The 26,787-nt window shown below is 40.0% G+C and overlaps 1 long non-coding RNA gene across 1 annotated transcript in view; it reads right to left on the bottom strand.

Annotated features, from left to right (window-relative positions):
• The window catches only part of LOC116482476 (uncharacterized), a 64,259-nt gene that overhangs the window by 5,118 nt on the left and 32,354 nt on the right, over positions 1-26,787 (bottom strand). Inside the window, exon 2 of the long non-coding RNA XR_009209642.1 lies at positions 6,751-6,931. This is a non-coding gene — a long non-coding RNA (uncharacterized LOC116482476). The remainder of the gene's footprint in view (positions 1-6,750; positions 6,932-26,787) is intronic.

Here is a 26,787-nt window from a genome sequence, read left to right as displayed (position 1 = left end):
GTTTAAATAAGAAAGAACCAACTGTAAATCATTAAAATGAAAAAGTACTAATTGGAATAAAAAATGCAATAAGATAAAATCTAGGTAGCACAAGCAACGAAAAGAGAAACTATTTTATTTTCAGATCTATCTAGAATATTTACAAAAATTGACCAAATACTATATAGTTTCAATAAATGTCAAAGGATATATCAGTCCATGGATCCTGACTGTAATGAAATTAAATTAGAACTCAATAATGAGAGTGATTAAAAAAAATACTTGGCCAGACATGGTGGCTCATGCCTGTAATCCCAGCACTTTGGGAGGCAGAGGCAGATGGATCACTTGGGTCCAGGAGTTTGAGATCAGCCTGGCCAACATGGTGAAACTCCATCTCTACTTAAAAAAAGAAAAAATAGATTGGGGAAGTTCTCCTGGGTAATATCCTGCAGAGTGTTTTACAACTTGGTTCCATCCTCCCCGTCACTTTCAGGTACACCAATCAGACGTAGATTTGGTCTTTTCACGTAGTCCCATATTTCTTGGAGGCTTTGTTCGTTTCTTTTTATTCTTTTTTCTCTAAACTTCTCTTCTCGCTTCATTTCATTCATTTGATCTTCCATCACTGATACCCTTTCCTCCAGTTGATTGAATCGGCTACTGAGGCTTGTGCATTCGTCACGTAGTTCTCGTGCAATGGTTTTCAGCTCCATCAGGTCCTTTAAGGACTTCTCTGCATTGGTTATTCTAGTTAGCCATTCGTCTAATCTTTTTGCAAGGTTTTTAACTTCTTTGCCATGGGTTCGAACTTCCTCCTTTAGCTCAGAGAAGTTTGATCGTCTGAAGCCTTCTTCTCTCAGCTCATCAAAGTCATTCTCCGTCCAGCTTTGTTCCATTGCTGGCGAGGAGCTGCATTCCTTTGGAGGAGGAGAGGTGCTCTGATTTTTAGAATTTTCAGTTTTTCTGCTCTGTTTTTTCCCCATCTAATTCAAGATGGATTAAAGACTTAAATGTTAGACCATAAAAACCCTAGAAGAAAACCTAGGCAATACCATTCAGGACATAGGCATGGGCAAGGACTTCATGTCTAAAACACTAAAAGCAATGGCAACAAAAGCCAAAATTGACAAATGGGATCTAATTAAACTAAAGAGCTTCTGCAGAGCAAAAGAAACTACCATCAGAGTGAACAGGCAACCTATAGGATGGGAGAAAATTTTTGCAATCTACCCATCTGACAAAGGGCTAATATCCAGGATCTACAAAGAACTTAAACAAATTTACAAGAAAAAATCAAACAACTCCATCAAAAAGTGGGCGAAGGGTATGAACAGACACTTCTCAAAAGAAGACATTTATGCAGCCAACAGACACATGAAAAAATGCTCATCATCCCTGGCCATCAGAGAAATGCAAATCAAAACCACAATAAGCTACCATCTCACACCAGTTAGAATGGCGATCATTAAAAAGTCAGGAAACAACAGGTGCTGGAGAGGATGTGGAGAAGTAGGAAAAATTTTACAGTGTTGGTGGGACTGTAAAGTAGTTCAACCATTGTGGAAGACAGTGTGGCAATTCCTCAAGGATCTAGAAGTAGAAATACCATTTGGCCCAGCCATCCCATTACTGGGTATATATCCAAAGGATTATAAATCATGCTGCTATAAAGACACATGCACACGTATCTTTATTGTGGCACTATTCACAATAGCAAAGACTTGGAACCAACCCAAATGTCCAACAACGATAGACTGGATTAAGAAAATGTGGCACATACAAACCATGGAATACTATGCAGCCACAAAAAAGGATGAGTTCATGTCCTTTGTAGGGACATGGATGAAGCTGGAAAACATCATTCTCAGTAAACTATCGCTAGGACAGAAAACCAAACACCGAATGTTCTCACTCACAGGTGGGAACTGAACAATGAGAACACTTGGACACAGGAAGGGGAACATCACATACGGGGCGTGTCGTGGGGTGGTGGGGGGAAGGGATAGCATTAGGAGATATACCTAATGTAAATGACGAGTTAATGGGTGCTGCACACCAACATGGCACACAGATACATATGTAACAAACCTGAATGTTGTGCACATGTACCCTAGAACTTAAAGTTTAATAATAATAAAAAAGAAAATAGTAAAAAGATGTCACAACACATGTAGCCTCTCCTGTCCCAGTAAAGTATATACTCTGGGGAAAAAAAAAATCCATCAGTCCGTAGTGACACTCAACAAAAGATAGAATCAGTGAAAAAGGAAAAAAGTAGAGGTAGATTTTTTTTTTGTATAGAAGAATGTCAGCTAATGTAGAAGGAATGATAGAAGTTGAAAATAATTATTTTATAATCCCCAACATAATTAAGGCAAGGATCACCGATAGGTCATCATTAAATGGTTATTTGGAAACAGGATATCAAATTATCACTCCACTAAATATTTATTAGTTCCAAAGGGGAAATGTATTTTTACAACGCAAATATTTGGCAATCACAATCTTAACTAAGTGATCACCGTGTGCGGTTTTTTTTTTTTTTTTTGAGACAGGGTCTCTCTCTGTTGCCCAGGCTGGTGTGCAGTGGTGTAATCATAGCTCACTGCAGCCTTGAACTCCTGGCCTCAAGTCATCCTCCTGCCTTGGCCTGCCAAAATGCTGGGATTGCAGGTGTGAACAACCATACCCAGCCAATCATGTGCCTTTAGATATGATACAGTAGGAGGTATACACCATCACTTGTGTGGTGTTTTGTTAGAAATGTCTGCCCTAAATCTAATGATAAATAGTCAAACAAAAATCCATAATATGGGACAGTCTATGAGATAACTGGCCACTATTTAAGGATTTAATATTATGAGGAGCAGAAAGAGGTAATAGTATTGTTTAAACTGAAGGAGACTATAGGCATGTGACAGTCAGATGAAATCTATTAGGCTGGGCGCGGTGGCTCACGTCTGTAATCCCAGCACTTTGGGAGGCCGAGGCGGGTGGATCACGAGGTCAGGAGATCAAGACCATCCTGGCTAACACGCTGAAACCCCGTCTCTACTAAAAATACAAAAAAAAAAATTAGCCGGGCGTGGTGGTGGGCACCTGTAGTCCCAGCTACTCGGGAGGCTGAGGCAGGAGAATGGCGTGAACCCGGGAGGTGGAGTTTGCAGTGAGTAGAGATCACGACATTCTGTCACAAAAAAAAAAAAAAAAAAAAAAACTATTAAACTGACTTTTAAAAATGTATAAATGGCCGTGGCTGGTCTTGTAACCACACTTTGGAGGCCGAGGGGATCACGGGTCAGATCGAGACCACATTGAAACCTGTCTCTACTAAAAAAAAAAAAAATGGCCGGGGTGGCGGGCCCGTATATCCCACTATCAGGATGAGGCAGGAGAGGGCTAACCAGGAGGGTGACTGAGATTGCCATAATCACAGAGAGATCCATCTCGTATAAACTGGGCCAGGCGTGGTGGCTCATGCCTGTAATCCCAGCACTTTGGGAGGCCGAGGTGGGTGGATCACGAGGTCAGCAGTTCAAGACCAGCCTGACCAACATGGTGAAATCCTGTCTCTACTAAAAATACAAAAAAATTAGCTGGGCATGGTGGCGGGCACCTGTGATCCCAGCAACTTGGGAGGCTGAGGCAGGAGACTCACGTGAAACCAGAAGGCGGAGGTTGCAGTGAGCCGAGATTGCGCCACTGCACTCTAGCCTGGGCAATAAGAGCAAAACTCTGTCTCAAAAAAAAAAAAAAAAAAATGTGTACATCTTTTTCTTTGACAATTTAGGAAATTTGAGTATGAAAAGAATGTTGGAAGTTGTGTTGAATTAACGATTTTTTTCCTCAGGTGTGGTAATGATGCTGTGGCTATGTAGGAGAATGTCATTGTTTCCTGGAAAATATGCTGAAATATTTATCCTTTTTTTTTTTTTTGAGACACTGTGTCACTCTGTCATCCAGGTTGGAGTGCAGTGGCGTGAGCTTGGCTCACTGCAACTTCTGCCTCCTGGATTCAAGCAATTTTTGCACCTCAGACTCCCAAGGAGCTGGAATTACAGGTACGCACCACTGCACCAACTAATTTTTGTATTTTTAGTAGAGACGTGGTTTCACCATCTTGGCTAGGCTGGTGTCGAACTCTTGACTTCAAGTGATCTGCCCACCTCAGCCTCCCAAAGTGCTGGGAATTACAGGCGTGAGCCACCACACCCAGCCGAGATAAGCTGAAATATTTAGAGGTAAAATATCACAATGCCTACACTCACTTTCAGATGGTTTGTCAAAAAGGAAAAAAATACTCATAGAGACAGAGAGATAGAGCAAATGTTTCAAGATGTTAATAGTTGATAAATATAGGTGAGAGGTATAACAGTATTCATTTTACTATTCAACTTTTCTCTGGCTTTGAAATTCTGCAAAATAAACAAGAATATTTTTGAAGGTAAAAAAGTAGAGAATAATAATAAAACTGTTTTATGAATTTAGGTGTTCTTAAGAGAAGCAACATTTACAAACCACAGCAAAAAGTCTTGATAAATTTTACTGTTTTAAAACTAAAACTTCAGCTGGATGTGGTGACTCACGCCTGCAATCCCAACACTTTGGAAGGCCCAGGCGGGTAGATCACCTGAGGTCAGGAGTTCGAGACCAGCCTGACCAATATGGTGAAACCCTGTCTCTACTAAAAATACAAAAATTAGCCAGATGTGGTGGTGTGTTTCTGTAGTCCCAGCTACTTGGGAGGCTGAGACAGGAGAATTGCTTGAACCCAGGAGGCGGAGGTTGCAGTGAGCTGGGATTATGCCACTGCACTCCAACCTGGGCAACAGAGGGAGACTCCATATCAAAACAAAACAAAGAAACAAAATGGAACAAAACACAAAAACCTAAAACTTCGATACTACAAGATATAACATAAAGCAGTCAAAGAGATAAGCTGGCTTGAAGAAGATATTTACTATATATAACAAAGAAAAGATCAGTATCTAGAATGTACAAATAAATTCTATGCAGAGAAAAAGGAGGGATGGGGCCAAATTACCCAATAGAAAAATTGGTAAAGGGGTCAGTCATGGTGGCTCATGCCTGTAATCGAGGCAGTTTGGGAGGCCAAGGCAGGAGGATTGCTTGAGCCCAGGAGTGTGAGACCAGCCTGGAAAACGTATTGAGAACTCATCTCTACAAAAAGTAAAAAAAAAAAAAAATTAGCTGGATATGTTGGTAAATGCCTGTAGTCTCAGCCACTCAGGAGGCCAAGGTGGGAGGATTGCTTGAGCCCAGGAGGTCAAGGCTGCAGTGAGCTATGATCAAGCCACTGCACTCCAGCCTGGGCAACACAGTGAGACTACAACTCTAAAAAAACAAAGAGATAGAGAGAGAGAGAGAGAAGAAGAAAGATTGGCAAAGGATCTGCATAATTAATTTACAAAAGGAAATCCAAATGGCTAATAACACAAGAAAGATGTTTGTTCAATTTTACTAGTAATTAGGGAAATAAAAAACAAAACACTAACAATAAAATGTTTAATAAAATTATAATACATATTATGAGATTATTAATATAATATAGCAAAATGTGTAAATACATAATAAAATTATTATTACATTTAAAAGGCTCACATTATCAGACTTTTTTTTCTTCCCTTATCTTCTCATAAAATAGGAATTTTTATACACTGCTGGTGGGAGTACAAACTGGTTAAAAAACATTTTAGGACGGGCACAGTGGCTCATGCCTATAATCACAGCACTTTGGGAGGCTGAGGCAGGAGGGTCACTTGAGTTTAGGAGTTCAAGACCAGCCTGGGCAACACAGTGAGACCTCATCTCTACTAAAAAGAAAAAAGTTAGCCAGGAATGGTGGTGCACACCTGTATTCCCAGCTATCTCGGGAGGCTGAAGCAGGTGGATTACTTGAGCCCAGGAGTTGGATCACTCCACTGTCCTCCAGCCTGGGTAACAGAGTAAGACGTTGTCTCAAAAAAAAAAAAAAATTTAGAAATTAATTTCTTAATACTTAATCTAGGAGCTACATATATCTTATGACTCGGCAATTATATCTCTAGACAGTTTCATTTCCTGCTGTTCTCCCTTTTCCTCATTCTGCTTCGGCCACATTGGCTTCCTTGTGGTTCCTTGATCCTTTCAAGCAAGTGCCCATCTTGGGGCTTTTTCATTCACTGTTCTCTCCATTATCTTGATTCTTTACTTTCTTCAGGATTCTGCTTTAGTGTCACCTTTTCCGAAAAGCCTTTCCTGACCCACCCTATCTTAAAGATTACTCCATCTTAAAGATTACTCATTCTCTATGCCTTCAACTTGCTTTATGTATTTGATATACCTTAGTTTACTTTCTGTCTCCCACCCTTCCTTCCTGATGATAGATTGGATAATTGTTTTTCAATTATTAAAAATTTTTTAAATTGAGACAGTGTCTCGCTTTTTTGCCCAGGCTGGTCTTGAACTCCTGAGCTCAAGCAGTCGTGCCACTTTGGCTTACCAAAATGCTGGGATTACAGGCGTGAGCCACAGCACCTGGCCCATTGTTCTCAATTCTTTACTGCCCCATCCCAATATTAGAATTATCCAGCCATGCCTATCACCACGTGACTTCGCAAAGCCTCCCACTGTAGTTGATGGAATATATTTCTCTGCTCCCTTGATGTTAGTCATATCATGGTGTGGTTTGGCTAATGGAATGTAAGCAGAAGTGACCATGACAACCCTGAGTTGAGACCTTAAAAGGCATTATGTATTTCTACTCACCTCTCTTGTACTTCTGTCACCCACTGTGGGAACAATGTATCTCAGGCAGGCAACTTGTTCTAGAATGATGAAGACATGTGAAGCAGATGTAAACTTGACCTGAAGATTGGAGTCCAGCCTAGCCCAGTCAAATACAGACAAGCCCAGCCAAGATCAGCCAAACTTTGTCTGATCTGCAGACCTGTGAGTGAGACAAAAAATGTCTGTTATTTTATGTCACTGACAACATTCGAAGTATTTATTGCACAGCATTGTTGCAGCAATGCAGCTGACTAATATATACCCCTCCGGAATGTAAACTTCAGGACAGCAAGGTTTTTACAGTTTTGTTCACTGGTATGTTCTCAGTGAGTAGAACAGTGTCTAGTATGCACAGGTGTTTAATAAATATTTGTTGAGTTAATTAATGCATTTGTGCTAAAGCCATACAACTACTTGTAATCTCAAAGGGCAAGGCAAGGGTTCAAGTGTGCAAAGAAACAGATATAATTGGCTCTGTTATAAATATAGTCAGTCAGAAGCTGGCACCAATGTATAGTGAATGACCCCTGCAATCAAATCAACAAGCGGCTTAAACTGTCAATAGATACATATGAAACCAAAGAATAGTTAATAAGAGGATCAGAAATAGAAGTTCCCAGTAGAATTTCAATAAAATAGATATTTACTCAAATATCACCATCACCTCTGAATTGGAGACTATTTTCAAAAATAGATGGGGCATCAGCTCAGTGTCCCACAGAATAAATGAAATGGGCTATAGTCATCCATGAGCTGGTTGGTGGCAAAAATAGAAGTCAAAGAGGCCTTATAAAACAGCCCAAACTATATAGATAAATCAAGAGAGCAAATGTTAAAGTATATAGGGGAAAAGTGAGTTTAGGTGTTTTTGAACTATTATAACTTTTTTTTTAAGTATGAAATTATTTCCTATTTTTTTGTAACAAGAAATGGTGGCTGGGCGCAGGTGGCTCATGCCTGTAATCCCAGCACTTTGGAAGGCTGAGGTGGGTGAATCACCTGAGGTCAGGAGTTTGAGATCAGCCTGGCCAACATGCCGAAACCCCGTCTCTACTGAAAATACAAGAATTAGCCGGGCATGGTGGCACACGCCTGTAATTCCAGCTACTCCAGAGGCTGAGACAGGAGAATCGCTTGAATCTGGGAGGCGGAGGTTGCAGTGAACTGAGCTCACGCCAGTGCACTCCAGCCTGGGTGACAGAGCGAGACTCAGTCTCAAAAAAAAAAAAAAAAAAAAAAAAGAAAGAAAAGGAAAGAAAAGAAATGGTTTGTTCCAGTATTTCCAGAAATAAACCAAATATGACTAATCCTGAACATGACAACTTTTGTGGTCTCAAATGACTTAAGTAGGAATTGTCTAGTTTTTATGTGGGACAATGGAACATGTATTGCCAGAATGACCATAGGCAGATTGCTTCCCATCGGAATGACCTTCTCCTGTCTGCTGTTTGTTTGTTCTTTACACTGTCCTTTGACTTAACTGGAGGTATGTTGAGGAACTATCATACTGTTTCTCTTGGAACTTCATTATCTCCCTTAGGTGTTGTGATTAAGAACCACAACAGTTTTGAGCAAGTAGTAGATTCTGCCTCTTTAGCTGGGTGTCCAATGTCCAGAACAATCCTAGACAAAGATTCAAGTACATGTACGTTGTTTGAAAGGTACAAATGGAATGCTGTGGGGAGCTGATGCCCCAACTAGCATCATCAACAGTTCTTCCTTTTCATATTTTGATCTCCACCTCAGGAACTAAAGCTGAACATAAGGTGGGAAAGAGGAGAGGGGAAGTGAGGAAGTGAAAAAGGGAAGAGAAGGCAACAAATAAAGGATGCGTTATCAAGCTTGCTTCCACTATGGTCAATAAGAGCTTAATCCTGCAGAGATAATGGAAGCAACATAAAATCCATGCTTCAGAGTTATACCTCCCACACACAGGGGCAAGGATCTGGTTGAGGGCTACTCAGAGCCAGATATTAATTCCCTAGAACATCTGGGCCAGCTTAGGCAGAGAATCCTTTCCTGGCTCCAGCAAAAGTCTTTAGGAAAACAGATGCAGATGTTGGCTACTGGAAGTCTGCCAGAAAACACACAAGCGTTAAGGCCCACAGGATATAGGTAGGGCACTGAAATCATCTACTACTGGGTCTGGGAAGGTCCACAGGACACACACTAGTGATCAAAGGAACTAATTAGCACTAGGGCCCAGAAAGACAACTCAAATTAAAGATGCTATATAGTTCTCCTCTTGACAAATAGACATCATCTACCTTAGTTGAAACTAGAATGCTACTACTTAGGACATTGACATTCCATTTGTCACTACTTTATACATGAAGATTCATCCTGTTTTTCTACCACATTATACAATACTTGGCCCCAAATACTCCTTTTTCTCATATTGTGTTCAGTCCTGTTATTCTGAGATGAAGAAGAAGAGTGTGAAATGGGAGAAAGTATTGATGCCAGCTGGATGTGGTGGCTCACGCCTGTAATCTCAGCACTTTTGGAGGCTGTGCCGGGCAGATCACTTGAGGCCAGGAGTTCGAGATCAGCCTGGCCAATATGGTGAAGCCCAGCCTCTACTAAAAATACAAAAGTTAGCCAGGTGTGGTGGCACATGCCTGTAATCCCAGCTATTTGGGAGGCTGAGATGGGAGAATCGCTTGAACCTGGGAGGTGAAGACTTCAGTGAGCCAAAATTGCACAACTGCACTCCAGCCTGGGTGACAGAGCGAGACCCTGTCTCAAAAAAGAGAAAGTATTTATGCCATTTAGGGCATTAAGTTCAGCTTCTATCAATGATATACCGGGAAAGAGATGAGTCAGAAAAATGAGAAACTGCCTCCTATCTGAATAATCACTAAGAAAATCATACCAGGCAAGTCTAGGAAAACTTTGCTACTTCATACAAGAAGGAGGGAGCTGGTCTCATTCTTGGACCATTGATACAGATCTACCAATCTGTATACAATGTTGACATCATGTTTACCACTCAGAAATTGGCCCTGGCTTGTTTTATTTTGATCTCATTTCCTTTTCATTCATTAATTTAACAAATATTTCTTGAGTGCTTACAATGGATCGGAGATAAAAAGACAGACTTAGGCTGTTTTCTGGAGCTTGTAATTTAGTGGAGGAGGCAGATTATACCACAAATAATTACTTAGTTACAATTGTGTTAAATGCTAAGAAGGACAAGTATAGAATACTATGAGTGTGCAATACAGAGATTACTCAATCCATGCTGAAGTGTAATGTCAGGGAAGCCTTCATTGAGGAAGATTTAATGTAAGATTTGAAGAGTAGAGTTTGGCGAGGAGAAGAAGGAGCAGCTGAAGAATAGCATTTGCAAGAAGGAGTTTAGGATGTTCCTGATACTAAAAGAAAGCCAGCGTGGCTTGATAGCAGGAGTCACAGAAAAGAGTAGCAAAGATGAGACTGGAAGGATGCGAAGAGCAGGCAAGGACAAGATTTTGGAGGATTAGGGTGGCAGAAGATAACATCAATTTTTGCTATTCTACATTTTTGCCAACATTTGTGGTTGTTAATCCTTTTAAATTTAGCCATTCTAGTGAATATAAAATGGCACCTCATTATGTTTTAATTTGCGTTTCCCTGGTGTTTAACGATTTTGAGTACCTTTTCCACACCCATTTGTATAACTTCCTTCACGTCTGTAATTTGTCTTCTTATTTTTAAAATTAGGTTATATTTTATTATTAATTGTAGGAGTTCTTTATGTATTTTGGATACAAGTTCTTTGTCAGATATGTTTTGCAAATCTTTTCTCCCAACTTGTGGCTTGCCTACTCATTTTCTTAATAGTGTCTTTTAATGACCAGAAGTTTTTAAAATTATATTAACCATATCAGTTTCCAGTTACATGCATTCATCACTATAGATCTGAGTTACTACTTGATGGCACATATCATCAGATTGAATAATTTCTTTTAACATTTCTTGTGGTGGAGGTCTGCTGGCAATGAATTTTCTGTTTTTATGTGTCTGAGAATGGCTTTATTTCACTTTAATTGTTGAAAGATAATTTTGCTGGATGTAGAATTCTGAGCTGACAATATTTCGTCTTTCAACATTTTAACGATGTCATTCCATTGTTTTCTAGGCTCCATTATTTCCATAGAGAAGTCAGCTGATACACACACACACACACACACACACACACACACACACACACACACACAAATTGTTCCTCTGTCACATGTAGCTTTCCTCTGGCTGCTTTCAAGACTTTATCTTTGGTTTCAGCCGTTTGATTACAGTGTGCTTAGGTGTGGTTTTCTTTGTATTCATCCTACTTTGAATTCTTTGAGCTTTTTGTTTGTTTTTTTTTTTGAGATGGAGTCTCGCTCGGTCGCCCAGGCTGGAGTGCAGTGGCGCAATCTCGGCTCACTGCAAGCTCCGCCTCCCAGGTTCACGCCACTCTCCTGCCTCAGCCTCCTGAGTAGCTGGGACTACAGGCGCCCACCACCACGCCTGGCTAATTTTTTGTATTTTTAGTAGAGACGGGGTTTCACTGTGTTAGCCAGGATGGTCTCGATCTCCTGACCTCGTGATCCGCCTGCCTCAGCCTCCCAAAGTGCTGGGATTACAGGCGTGAGCCACCGCGCCCGGCCTCTTTGAGCTTTTTGGATCTGTATGTCAAAATCTTTTATAAAATTTGATCAGTTTTCACCCATTACTTTTTCAAGTATTTTTTTCTGCCTCAATCCTACTCATTCTAGGACTCCTGTTCTACTTCTTGTATTATTCAATAGGACTCTGATGCTGTTTGTTTTTCTTCAATCTTCTTTTCCTCTCCATTCTTCAGATTGGTCCATTTCAATTAACTTGTTTCCAAGTTCACTGACACTTTTTTTTTTTATTATTATACTTTAGGTTTTAGGGTACATGTGCACAATGTGCTGGTTTGTTACATATGTATCCATGTGCCGTGCTGGTTTGCTGCACCCATTAACTCGTCATTTAGCATTAGGTATATCTCCTAATGCTGTCCCGCCCCCCTGCCCCCAACCCACAACAGTCCCTGGAGTGTGATGTTCCCCTTCCTGTGTCCATGAGTTCTCATTGTTCAATCCCCACCTATGAGTGAGAACATGCGGTGTTTGGTTTTTCATCCTTGCGATTGTTTACTAAGAATGATGTTTTCCAGTTTCATCCATGTCCCTACAAAGGACATGAACTCATCATTTTTTATGGCTGCATAGTATTCCATGGTGTATATGTGCCACATTTTCTTAATCCAGTCTATCACTGATGGACATTTGGGTTGGTTCCAAGTCTTTGCTATTGTGAATAGTGCCGCAACAAACATACGTGTGCATGTGTCTTTGTAGCAGCATGATTTATAGTCCTTTGGGTATATACCCAGTAATGGGATGGCTGGGTCAAATGGTATTTCTAGTTCTAGATCCCTGAGGAATTGCCACACTGACTTCCACAATGGTTGAACTAGTTTACAGTCTCACCAACAGTGTAAAAGTGTTCCTATTTCTCCACATCCTCTCCAGCACCTGTTGTTTCCTGACTTTTTAATGATTGCCACTCTAACTGGTGTGAGATGGTATCTCATTGTGGTTTTGATTTGCATTTCTCTGATGTCCAGGGATGGTGAGCATTTTTTCATGTGTCTGTTGGCTGCATAAATGTCTTCTTTTGAGAAGTGTCTGTTCATATCCTTCGCCCACTTTTTGATGGTGTTGTTTGATTTTTTTCTTGTAAATTTGTTTGAGTTCATTGTAGATTCTGGATATTAGCCCTTTGTCAGATGAGTAGATTGCAAAAATTTTCTCCCATTCTGTAGGTTGCCCGTTCACTCGGATGGTAGTTTCTTTTGCTCTGCAGAAGCTCTTTAGTTTAGTTAGATCCCATTTGTCAATTTTGGCTTTTGTTGCCATTGCTTTTGGTGTTTTAGACATGAAGTCCTTGCCCATGCCTATGTCCTGAATGGTATTGCCTAGGTTTTCTTCTAGGGTTTTTATGGTTTTAGGTCTAATACGTAAGTCTTTAATCCATCTTGAATTAATTTTTGTATAAGGTGAAAGGAAGGGATCCAGTTTCAGCTTTCTACATATGGCTAGCCAGTTTTCCCAGCACCATTTATTAAATACGGAATCCTTTCCCCATTTCTTGTTTTTGTCAGGTTTGTCAAAGATCAGATAGTTGTAGATATGCGGCATTATTTCTGAGGTCTTTGTTCTGCTCCATTGGTCTATATCTCTGTTTTGGTACCAGTACCATGCTGTTTTGGTTACTGTAGCCTTGTAGCATAGTTTGAAGTCAGGTAGCATGATGCCTCCAGCTTTGTTCTTTTGGCTTAGGATTGTCTTGGCAATGCAGGCTCTTTTTTGGTTCCATATGAACTTTAAAGTAGCTTTTTCCAATTCTGTGAAGAAAGTCATTGGTAGCTTGATGGGGATGGCATTGAATCTATAAATTACCTTGGGCAGTATGGCCATTTTCACGACATTGATTCTTTCTACCCATGAGCATGGAATGTTCTTCCATTTGCTTGTATCCTCTTTTATTTCATTAAGCAGTGGTTTGTAGTTCTCCTTGAAGAGATCCTTCACGTCCCTTGTAAGTTGGATTCCTAGGTATTTTACTCTCTTTGAAGCAATTGTGAATGGGAGTTCACTCATGATTTGGCTCTCTGTTTGTTTATTATTGGTGTATAAGAATGCTTGTGATTTTTGCACATTGATTTTGTATCCTGAGACTTTGCTGAAGTTGCCTATCAGCTTAAGGAGATTTTGGGCTGAGACAGTGGGGTTTTCTAGATATACAATCATGTCATCTGCAAACAGGGACAATTTGACTTCCTCTTTTCCTAATTGAATACCCTAATTGAATACCCTTTATTTCCTTCTCCTGACTGATTGCCCTGGCCAGAACTTCCAACACTATGTTGAATAGGAGTGGTGACAGAGGGCATCCCTGTCTTGTGCCAGTTTTCAAAGGGAATGCTTCCAGTTTTTGCCCATTCAGTATGATATTGGCTGTGGGTTTGTCATAGATAGCTCTTATTATTTTGAGATACATCCCATCAATACCTAATTTATTGAGAGTTTTTAGCATGAAAGATTGTTGAATTTTGTCAAAGGCCTTTTCTGCATCTATTGAGATAATCATGTGGTTTTTGTCGTTGGTTCTGTTTATGTGATGGATTACGTTTATTGATTTGCGTATATTAAACCAGCCTTGCATACCAGGGATGAAGCCCACTTGATCATGGTGGATAAGCTTTTTGATGTGCTGCTGGATTCGGTTTGCCAATATTTTATTGAGGATTTTTGCATTGATGTTCATCAGGGATATTGGTCTAAAATTCTCTTTTTTTGTTGTGTCTCTGCCAGGCTTTGTTATCAGGATGATGCTGACCTCATATAATGAGTTAGGGAGGATTCCTTCTTTTTCTATTGACTGGAATAGTTTCAGAAGGAATGGTACCAGCTCCTCCTTGTCCCTCTGGTAGAATTCGGCTGTGAATCCATCTGGTCCTGGACTTTTTTTGGTTGGTACGCTATTAATTATTGCCTCAATTTCAGAGCCTGTTATTGGTCTATTCAGAGATTCAACTTCTTCCTGGTTTAGTCTTGGGAGGGTGTATGTGTTGAGGAATTTATCCATTTCTTCTAGATTTTCTAGTTTATTTGTGTAGAGGTGTTTATAGTATTCTCTGATTGTAGTTTGTATTTCTGTGGGATCGGTGGTGATATCCCCTTTATGATTTTTTATTGCATCTATTTGATTCTTCTCTCTTTTCTTCTTTATTAGCCTTGGAGCGGTCTATCAATTTTGTTGATCTTTTCAAAAAACCAGCTCCTGGATTCATTGATTTTTTGAAGGGTTTTTTGTGCCTCTATTTCCTTCAGTTCTGCCCTGATCTTAGTTATTTCTTGCCTTCTGCTAGCTTTTGAATGTGTTTGCTCTTGCTTCTCCAGTTCTTTTAATTGTGATGTTAGGGTGTCAATTTTAGATCTTTCCTGCTTTCTCTTGTGGGCATTTAGTGCTATAAATTTCCCTCTACACACTGCTTTGAATGTGTCCCAGAGATTCTGATATGTTGTGTCTTTGTTCTCGTTGGTTTCAAAGAACATCTTTATTTCTGCCTTCATTTTGTTATGTACCCGGTAGTCACTCAGGAGCAGGTTGTTCAGTTTCCATGTCGTTGAGTGGTTTTGAGTGAGTTTCTTAATCCTGAGTTTTAGTTTGTTTGCACTGTGGTCTGAGAGACAGTTTGTTATAATTTCTGTTATTTTACATTTGCTGAGGAGTGCTTTACTTCCAACTATGTGGTCAATTTTGGAATAGGTGTGGTGTGGTGCTGAAAACAATGTATATTCTGTTGATTTGGGGTGGAGAGTTCTGTAGATGTCTATTAGATCTGCTTGGTGCAGAGCTGAGTTCAGTTTCTGGATATCCTTGTTAACTTTCTGTCTCGTTGATCTGTCTAATGTTGACAGTGGGGTGTTAAAGTCTCCCATTATTATTGTGTGGGAGTCTAAGTCTCTTTGTATGTCTCTAAGGACTTGCTTTATGAATTTTTTTTGTTTGTTTTTTTTTTTGCTGTCTGCGTATCTTCTTTAGTGAGGTGTCTGTTAAGATCTTTGGCCCATTTTTAAATTAGGTTTTTTTTTTTAATTGTGAAGTTTCAACAATTCTTTTTTTTCTTTTTTTATTAATTTTTTTTGCACACAAAACAGTAAACATTTTCTAAAAATATATACAAACAAAAAGATGCATATCAAACATATTAGGAAGGTTGCACATGGGAAGACAGGGAATAGAAATGGGGGGTGGGAATTAAAGAAAATAAATGAGAGAGGGACTTTGTATGGATCAATGATAATAACTCAATCCTCTATTTGACAAAGAAGAAGGAAGAGGAAGAAAAAGAAAGTGGGATAAAGGATCAGAAAGGGAGGAAAATAGAAAAAATTAGAGTATGACTCCAGGGTAGACCTGTTTTGTTGTCGCTGGGTTGGTTGGTTTGTTTGTTGTATTTTTCATATGTTTCGCAATGTTGGCCAGGCTGGTCTCGAACTCCTAGCCTCAAGTGATCAACCAGCCTCGGCCTCCCAGAGTACTGGGACTACAGGCGTGAGCCACCACGTTCAGCCCCCCCATTGCTTCTGGCCTCTGTGGTAGAACTCCCAGACGGGGCGGCCGGGCAGAGGCACTCCCCACATCCCAGACGGGGCGGCCGGGCAGAGGTGCTCCTCACTTCCCAGACGGGGCGGCCGGGCAGAGGTGCTCCTCACTTCCCGGACGGGGCGGCCGGGCAGAGGCGCTCCTCACATCCCAGACGATGGGCGGCCGGGCAGAGGCGCTCCTCACTTCCTAGACGGGGTGGCGGCTGGGCAGAGGCGCTCCTCACCTCCCAGACGGGGCGGCCAGGCAGAGGCGCTCCTCACATCCCAGACGATGGGCGGCCAGGCAGAGACGCTCCCCACCTCCCAGACGGGGCGGCGGCCGGGCAGAGGCTGCAATCCCAGCACCCTGGGAGGCCAAGGCAGGCGGCTGGGAGGTGGAGGCTGCAGCAAGCCAAGACCACGCCACCGCACTCCAGCCTGGGCGACACCGAGCACCCAGTGAGCAAGACTCCGTCTGCAGTCCCAGCACCTCGGGAGGCTGAGGCGGGCAGACTACCGGAGGTCAGGAGCTGGAGACGAGCCTGGCCGACATGGCGAAACCGCGCCTCCAGCCAAAGGAGAAAAACCAGGCAGGGGTGGTGGCGCGCGCCGGCAATCCCAGGCAGCCCGCAGGCCAGGGCAGGAGAATCACGGGAGCTGGAGGCAGGGAGTCTGCAGCGAGCCAACTATACTCCAGCCTGGGCCACAGAGGGAAGAAAAGGAAGGAAGGAAGGAAGGAAGGGAGGGAGGGAGGGAGGGAGGGAAGGAAGGAAGACTTCAACAATTCTTTGTATATGTTGAATAGCAGTCCTTTAGCAGATGTATTTTGCAAGTATGTTCTCCCAGTGTGACTTGCTTTTAATATAAATAAATAAACATATGTACACATATACACATATAATATACGTATATATACGTATATACATATACGTATATATACGTATATAATATACATATACGTATATATACGTATATAATATACATATACGTATATAATATACATATACGTAATATACGTATATAATATACATATACGTATATAATATACATATACGTATATAATATACATATACGTATATATACGTATATAATATACATATACGTATATATACGTATATAATATACATATACGTATATATACATATAGATACACACATACATATATACCTATATATATTTAAAGACAAGGTCTTGCTCTGTTGCCCTGGCTGTAGTAAAGTGGTGCCATCATGACTTACTGCAGCTTTTAACTGCTGGGCGCAAGCGATCCTCCCATCTCAGCCTCCAGAATAGCTGGGACTACAGGTGGGACTTGCGACCATGCCTAGCTAATTTGTGTATTTTTGTAGAGATGGGGTTTGGCCATGTTGCTTTTATTCTCTTGACAGTGTCTTTCACAGAGCAGAAAGTTCTAATGAAGTTCAGTTTATCAATTATTTATTTCATAAATCATGCCTTTGGTGTGTCTAAAAAGACATCATCATACCCATAGTCAGTTAGATTTTTTCCTATGTTATCTTCTAGGAGTCCTATAGTTTTGCATTTTACATTTAGGTCTGTGGCCAATTTTGAATTAATTTTTGTGAAGGGTATTACTTCTGTATCTAGATTCAATTTTTTTGCATGAGTATGTCCAGTTATTTCAGCACTATTTGTTGAAAAGATTATGTTTGATCCATTATGTTATCTTTGCTCCTTTATCAAACATCAGTTGGCTGTGTTTATGTGGCTCTATTTCTGTGTTCTCTAATCTGTTCCACTGATTTATTTGTTTATTTTTTCACCAATACCGCACTGTGTTCATCACTATAGCTTCATAATAAGTCTTAAAGTCAGCTAGTGTCAGTTTTCTAACTTTGTTCTTCTCCTTCAATATTGTGTTGGCTATTCTGGGTCTCTTCTCCATGTAAACTTTAGGATAAATTTGTTTATATCTACAATATAACCTGCTTGGATTTTTTCCAGTTTTTTTTTATTGTGGTAAAATATACACAACATAAGATTTGCCATCTTAACCACTTTTAAGTGTACACTTCAGCGTTAAATATCTTCATAATATTGTGCAACCATCACCATCATCCATTTATAACTCTGCATCTTGTAAACTCAAAACTCTATACGCGTTAAACAATAACCCTCCATTCTCCACTTCCCCCAACTCCTAGAAACCACCTATTTTCTGTCTCTATGATTTTGACTACTGTAAATATCTCATGTAAACAGAATCAAACAGTTTTAGTGAATGGTCCATTTCACTTAGCATACTGTCCACAAGTTTCATCCATATTATAGCATGTGTCAGAATTTCCTTCCTTTTTAAGAGTGAATTATGTTCCATTGTATGTATATATCATATTTTGCGTATTCACTCGTCTGTTGATGGGTACTTGGGTTGCTTCCATGGTTTAGCTATTGTGAATACTGCCACTATGAACAATAGTGTACAAATGTCTCTTCCAGATCCTTCTTTCAATTATTTTGGGTATATACTCAGAAGTGGAATTGCTGGATCATATGGTAATTCTATTTTCAATTTTTTGAGTAACTTCCATACTGATTTAAACAGTGGCTACACCATTTTACATTCCATCAACAGTGTACAAGAGTTCCAATTTCCCCACGTCCTTGCCAACATTTTTATATAATAACCGTCATAATGAATATGAAGTTGTATCTTACTGTAGTTTTGATTTGCATTTCCCTAATGATTGAGATGTTGTGCATCTTTTCATGTGCTTGTTGGTCATTTACATATCTTCTTCAGAGGAATGTATACTCAAGTCTTTTGCCCACTTTTCAATTGGGTTGTTTGGATTTTTGATGTTGAGTTCTGTATTGTTTTATTATCTCAAAAGTTTAAATAAGATGGTCTGCTGCTATACTTGTTCTTGCTGTCCACTGTATTAGCACTTTCCCTGATGTGCTTTGGAAGTTGACCCATGAATTTATTAAACTTTTTGCTGGAATTCCTTTAAGGGGGTCTGATTAGATGGTGAAAAGTAGACTGAGGCAAACATCAAGTGACCATGTCATTGTTTTCTTGCTATGTCTTTGGCTTGATGATTAAGATACAATTCTTTTTGAAACCAAATGGCATTTGTTATTATGTTTCCCAAATTAGGAATCTATTTTAGTTAATATTTTAAAGAAACACAAAGGCATAACAAATACTATCATTGTTTTCACTCCAGAGTGTTAATGAACGTAAAGAGGTTAGAGAGATGTAGTGTTTAATTAATGATGCTTATTTTAACTATATTTAATATGAGTGATTTTTCATTGTCTTTAAAGAGGAATAATGCTTATTGATTAAAGGTGAGAAATGATGGTTAAGACACTGATTCTGTGTCAAGATCTTTAACTATATTATGCATTGTACAAATAATTTCATTTTTCATGAATACCTTTGTTTTCCTATTATAAAATAAAGACAATGATGAATAAAAAAGAAGAAGTTTCTCTACATATTCTGGATATTAACCCTTTATCAGATATATGACTTGCAAATATATTATCCCATTCTGTGGATTGCCCTTTTACTCTATTTATATTGTCATTTGAGGCAGAAAAATTTTAAGTTTTCATCAAGTCCAAATTGTCTATTTTTTTATTTTTCTTCTTCTTGTTCTTTGTCTTTTTTTTATGAGTCAGGGTCTCACTATGTTGCCCAGGCAAGTCTCGAATTCCTGGGCTCAACTGATCCACCTGCCTCGCCTATCAAAGTGTTGGGATTACAGGCATGAGCTACCGTGTTCAGCCTCCACTTTTTTGTTGTTGTTGGCTGTGTTTTTGGTGTAATGTCCAAGAAATCCTTGCCAAATCCAATGTTGTGAAACATGTTCCTTACATTTTTCTTCTAAAAAATATTTTATAGTTTTAGGTATTTAATCCATGTTGAGTTAATTTTTGTATACAGTGTTAGATAAGGATCCAACTTCATTCTTTTGCAAGTGGATGTCGAGTTTTTCCAGCACCATTTGTTGAAAAGACCATATATATGAGGGTTTATTTCTGAGCTCTCTATTTTGTTTCATGAGCTACATGTTTGTCTTTATGCCAGTACCACACTGTGTTGATTACTGTAACTGTGTAGTAAGTTTTGAAATCAGGACGTGTGAGTCCTCCAGCTTTGTCTGTCTTTTTCAAGATTGTTTTGGCTATTTAAAGTTCCTTGAGATTCCATATGAATTTTAGAATGGGTTTTTCTATTTCTCAAAAAATGTCATTGGGATTTTGATAGGGATTGCATTGAATCTATAGATCACTCTGGACAGTATTGATCTTAACAATATTACGTCTTCCAGCCCATGAGCATTTATTTATATCTTCTTTAACTTATTTGAGTAACTTTTGCAGTTTTCATTATACAAATCATTTACCTCCTTGGGTAAGTTAATTCCTAAGTATTTTATTCTTTTTGATGCTATTGTAAATGGAATTGTATTTATAATTTCCTTCTTAGATTCTCCTTCTCCTTCTCCTTCTTCTTTTGAGACAGGGTCTTGGCTCTGTAGCCCAAGCTGGAGAGCAGTGGCATGACCACGGCTCACTGCAGCCTCTACCTCCCAGGCTCAAGCAATCCTAACACCTCAGCCTCATGAGTAGCTGGGACTACAGGCACGCACTACAACTCACTAAGTTGTCCAGGCTGATCTCAAACTCCTGAGCTCAATGACCTTCCACCTCAGCCTCCCAAAGTGATGGGATTACAGGTGTAAGCCACCACACCCAGCTTCTTCATTGTTAATGTACAGAAAGGCACCTGATTTTTGTGCTGACTTTGAATCCTGCTACTTTGCTGAATTCATTTATTAGCTCTAACAGTTGTGTGTGTAATCCTTAGGGTTTTCTACATATAAAAGCATTCATCTGCAAACAGATAATTTAACTTCTTGCTTTCTAATTTGGAAGACTTTTATTTCTTTTTCTTGCCTAATTGCTCTGGCTAGAACTTAGTACTATGTTGATAGAAGTGGCAAAAATGGGTAAACTTGTCTTGTACCTGGTCTTGGAGGAAAAGCTTTCAGTTTTTCACCACCGAGTATGGTGTTTACTGTGGGTTTTTCACACATAGCTTTCATTATGTTGAGGTAATTTCCTTCTATTCCTAGTTTGTTGAGTGTTTTTATCATGAAAGGGTGTTGGAGTTTGTCAAATGCTTTTTCTACATCAATCAAGATGATCATGTGCTTTTCCCATTCATCCTGTTAATGTGGTGTATTCCATTGATTTATTTTCATATATGGAACCACTGTTGCATTCCAGAAAAAAAAACCACATGGCCATGGTGTATAATCCTTTTTTATATGTTACTAAATTCAATTTGCTGGTATTTTGTTGAGGATTTTTTATCAGTGCTGATATGGTTTGGATGTGTGTCCTCCTTCAAATCTCATGTTGAAATGTGAGGCCCAATGTTGCGGGTGGGGCCAAGCACTATTCCCTTGGTGATGAGTGAGTTCTCACTCAGTTAGTTTACATGAGAGCTGGTTGTTTATTTTTTTGTTTATTTAATTTTTTTACTCAGATCATTTCTTCTCCAGAATTTTTCATTTGGTTGTTTAAAGGATCCTGGCTCCTCCTCCTCTCTCACTCCCTCTCTAACCATGTGATACACCAGCTCCCCCTTTGCCTTCCTAAGGCTTCACCATAGACAGATAATGGCACTATGCTTCTTGTACAGCCTGCAGAACCATAAGCCAAAATAAACCTCTTTCTTTATAAATTGCCTAGTCTCAGGTATTCCTTTACTGCACTACAAAACAGACTAACACAAATGTTCATAATACTTTAATCTCTGAAAGTTATAACAAGTTATAACACTCTAATTTGAACTATACCAGCTTAACTTCAATAACATGCAAAAATTCTACTCCTTTACAGCTCTGTCTCCACCCTTTGGTTGATGATGTCACAAAATTACATTTTACAGATTGTGTGTCCCAAAATATAAACTAACAAGTCTTTTTTTTTTTTTTTTTGAGACGGAGTCTCGCTCTGTCGCCCAGGCTGGAGTGCAGTGGCGCGCCCTCGGCTCACTGCAAGCTCCGCCTCCTGGGTTCACGCCATTCTCCTGCCTCAGCCTCTCCGAGTAGCTGGGACTACAGGCGCCCGCCACCACGCCTGGCTAATTTTTTTGTATTTTTAGTAGAGACGGGGTTTCACCATGGTCTCGATCTCCTGACCTCGTGATCCGCCCGCCTCGGCCTCCCAAAGTGCTGGGATTACAAGCGTGAGCCACCGCGCCCGGCCATCTTTTTTTTTTTTTTTTAATGGCATCTCACTCTGTCGCCCAGGCTGGAGTGCAGTGGTGCAATCTCAGCTCACTGCAAGCTCTGCCTCCTGGGTTCAAGTGATTCTCCCACCTCAGCCTCCCAAGTAGCTGGGATTACAGGTGCCCACCACCACACCTGCCTAATTTGTGTATTTTTAGTAGAGATGGGGTTTCACCACATTGGCCAAGCTGGTCTCAAACTCCTGATCTTAAGTGATTTTCCCACCATGGCTTCCCAAAGTGCTGGGATTACAGGAATGAGCCGCCATGCCTGACCATAAATGAATAATTATTTTAAATGCACTACTCTCTTAAATTGTGTAGAAAACACAATATGGGGTTGTAAACCAAAGTTACAATAATACTAAAAAGTGTTAGTCTTTTAAAGCATGTAGAAAACAAAAAGTGAAGTTACAAACCATTGTTATAATAATACTAGCTTTTATAATTGCCATAAATTTACCTTTATTTAGATCTGTATTTGTTCATATGGCTTTGAGTTACTGTTGAGTGTCCGATCATTTCATCCTGCAGGACTCCCTTGAGTGTGTTTTTCTTATTTTGTCTCACTAGTGATACTTTGAGCATTTCTTGCAGGGCAAGTCCAGTGGTAACAGGCTCCCTCAGTTTTTATTTACTTGGAAAGGTCTTAATTTCTGCCTCACTTTTGAAGGACAGTTTTGCTGAATATAGGATTCTTGGTTGACAGACTTCCCCCCGCCTGCCTTTTAGCACTTTGAATATAATGGCCCACTGCCTTCTCACCTTCAAAGGTCCTGATGAGAAATCTTCTAATAATCTTATTGAGGATCCCTTATATGTGATGAGTCACTTTTCTCTTGCTTCTTTAAATATTCTCTCATTGTTTTTGGTTTCCAAAAGTTTACTTATAATGTATCTCAGTGTGGATCTCTGAGTTCATCTTACTTAGAGTTTTTTGAGCTTCTTGGATGTTTATACTTACGTCTTTCATTTAATTTGGGAAATTTTCAGCCATTATTTCTTCAAATATTCTCTCTGCCCCAACTCTCTCTCTCTCCTCTTTCTGAAATTACCATAATACACCCTTTCATCCACTTGATTGTGTCCCACAGGTCCCTTTGGCTCACTTTTCTTCAATCTTTATTCTTTCTGTTCCTTGGACTCAATACTTTCCATTGTCCTTCTTCACATGCACTGATTCTTTCTTCTGCCCACACAAATCTGCCTTTTCTTTCTTTCTTTTTTTTTTTTTTTTTTTGAGACAGGGTCTTGCTCTGTCCTCTTAGTAAAATTTTTATTTCAGTTATTGTACTTTCAGCTTTAGAATTTCTTTTTGGGCCGGATGCGGTGGCTCATGCCTGTAATCCTAGCATTTTGGGAGGCCAAGGCGGGCAGATCACAAGGTCAGGAGATTGAGACCATCCTGGCTAACACGGTGAAACCCTGTCTCTACTAAAAAAAAATACAAAAAATTAGCCAGGCATGGTGGTGGGTGCCTGCAGTCCCAGCTACTCGGGAGGCTGAGGCAGGAGAATGGCATGAATCTGGGAGGCAGAGCTTGCAGTGAGCTGAGATTGTGCCATTGCACTCCAGCCTGGGCGACAGAGCGAGACTCTGTCTCAAAAAAAAAAAAAAAAAGAATTCCTTTTTGGTTTCTTTTTAGGTTTCCTTTTTTTAGATTAATATTCCCATTTTATTTATACATTATTTTCTTGATTTTTCCCCCCACATCTTCCTTTAGTGATTTGAGCATCTTTAAGACAGTTGTTTTAAAAGAATCATTTCAGCCTGGAAGGCAGAGGTTGCGGGGAGCTGAGATCACATCACTGCACTCCAGCCTGGGTGACTGAGAAAGACTTTCTCAAAAAAAAAAAAAAAAAGTTGTTTTATTTATGTATTTATTTATTTATTTTTGAGATGGAGTTTCGCTCTTGTTGCCCAGGCTGGAGTGCAATGGTACGATCTCAGCTCACCACAACCTCCACCTTCCAGGTTCAAGGGATTCTCCTGCCTCAATCTTCTGAGTAGCTGGGATTACAGGCATGCGCCACCACGCCTGGCTAATTTTTTGTATTTTTAGTAGAGACGGGGTTTCTTCATGTTGGTCAGGCTGGTCTAGAACTCCCAACCTCGGGTGATCCGCCTGCCTTAGCCTCCCAAAGTGCTGGGATTACAGGTGTGAGAAAAGACAGTTGTTTTAAAGTCTTTGTTTGGCATATTTGCTATCAGGTCTTTTTCAGGGACAATTTCTGTTGCTTTATTATTATTATTTTTTGAATAGGCCAAACTTTTCTGTTTCTTTGTATAACTTTCTTTTTGTTGTTGAAAACTGGACAGTTGGATCTAATAATGTGGTTAACTCTGGAAAGAAGATGCTCCCCCTTTCCCAAGATTTGCTGTTTTTATTATTGTTTATTTATTTTTATTTGGGTAGGCAGTCTCTGTGCCAAGAATCATCTGAGATGTGAATTTTTTTTAATTTTTTTTTTTTTTGAAACAGAGTCTCACTCTGTCGCCTAGATTGGAGTGCAGTGGCGCGATCTTGGCTCACTGCAACCTCTGTCTCCTGGGTTCAAGTGATTCTCCTGCCTCAGCTTCCCAAGTAGCTGGGACTACAGGCACGTGCCACCATCCCTGGCTAATTTTTTGTATTTTTAGTAGAGACGGGGTTTCACCGTGTTAGCCAGGATGGTCTCGATCTCCTGACCTCGTGATCTGCCTGCCTTGGCCTCCCAAAGTGCTGGGATTACAGGCGTGTGCCACCATGCCTGGCAAATTTTTTTTAACTTTTAAGTTCAGGGGTATATGTACAGGTTTGTTACACAGCTAAACTTGTGTCATGGAGGTTTGTTGTACAGATCATTTCATCACCCAGGTGTTAAGCCTAGTATCCATTAGTTACTTGTTCTAATCCTCTCCCTCCTCCCACCCTCCACCCTCTGGTAGGCCCCAGTGTCTATTCCCCTCTATGTGTCCATGTGTTCTCATCACTTAGCTCCCATTTGTAAGTGAGAACATGTGGTATTTGGTTTTCTGTTCCTGTGTTAGTTTGCTAAGGATAATGGCCTCTAGCTTCATCCATGTTCCTGTAAAGGACCTGATCTTGTTCTTTTTTATGGCTGCATAGTATTCCATGGTGTATATGTACCACCTTTTCTTTATCAGTCTACCATCGATGGGCATTTATGTTGATTCCGTGTCTTTGCTACTGTGAATAGTGCTGCAATGAACATATGCATGCATGTGTCTTTTTTTTTTTTTTGAGATGGAGTTTCACTCTTGTTGCCCAGGCTGGAGTGCAGTGCCGCGAAATCAGCTCACTGCAACCTCCGCCTCCCAGGTTCAATGATTCTCATGCCTCAGCCTCCCGAGTAGGTGAGATTATAGGCACCCGCCACCATGCCCAGCTAATTTTTCATACTCTTAGTAGAGATGGGGTTTCGCCACGTTGGCCAGGCTGGTCTTGAACTCCTGACCTCAGATGATCTGCCTGCCTCAGCCTCCCAAAGTGCTGGGATTACACGCGTGAGTCAACACACCCGGCTTGCATGTGTCTTTATGATAGAAAAATTTCTATTTATTTGGGCCTATATCTAATAATGGGACTGCTGGGTCTAATGTAGTTCTGTTTTTAGGTCTTTGAGGAACCACCACACTGCTTTCCACAATGGGTGAACTAATTTACACTCCCATCAACAACATACACATGTTCCTTTTTCTCTGCAACCTTGCCAGCATCTGTTATTTTTTGGCTTTTTAATAATAGCCATTCTGACTGGTGTGAGATGGTATCTCATTGTGGTTTTGATTTGCATTTCTCTAGTGATCAGTGATGTTGAGTTTTTCTCATATGCTTATTGGCCACATGTATGTCTTCTTTTGAAAAATGTCTATTTATGTCCTTTGCCCACTTTTTAATGGTTTTTTTTTCCTTGCAAATTTGTTTAGGTTCCTTATATATGCTGGAAATTAGGCTTTTTTCCAGATGGATAGTTCGCAAAAATTTTCTCCCATTTTGTAGGTTGCCTTTTTACTCTGTTGACAGTTTATTTTGCTGTGCAGAAGCTCTTTCATTTAATTAGATCCTATTAGTCAAATTTTGCTTTTGTTGCAATTGCTTTTGGTGTCTTTGTCATGAAATCTTTTCCTGTTCCTGTGTCCAGAATGGTAATTGCCTAGGTTGTCTTCCAGAGTTTTTATAGTTTTAGGTTTTATGTTTAAGAATTTAATCCACCTTGAGTTGATTTTTGTATATGATGTAAGGAAGGGGTCCAGTTTCAATCTCTGTATATGGCGAGCCAGTTATCCCGGCACCATTTATTGAATAGGGAGTTCTTTCCCCATTGCCTGTTTTTGTCAGCTTTGTCAAAGATCAGATGGTTGCCGGTGTGCCACCTTATTTCTGGGCTGTCTATTCTGTTCCATTGGTCTATGTGTCTGTTTTTGTACCAGTTGATGTAGAAACTTAAGGTCCTCTCAGATCTTTTCTGAGTTTTTCCCTGTGCATGCATGATCACTTTCTGCTTTTCCCCATATATGTAATTATGTTTCAATGTCTTAGTCTTTCAAGTCTGGATCCCAAAATAAGAAAAAAGAGAAAAATGAAGG

Source organism: Hylobates moloch, unplaced genomic scaffold (assembly GCF_009828535.3).
Source record: "Hylobates moloch isolate HMO894 unplaced genomic scaffold, HMol_V3 SCAFFOLD_14, whole genome shotgun sequence".
Taxonomy (NCBI): Eukaryota; Metazoa; Chordata; class Mammalia; order Primates; family Hylobatidae; genus Hylobates; species Hylobates moloch.
Note: the sequence above shows the minus strand (reverse complement) of the source record. Positions and strands in the feature narration are given on the sequence as shown.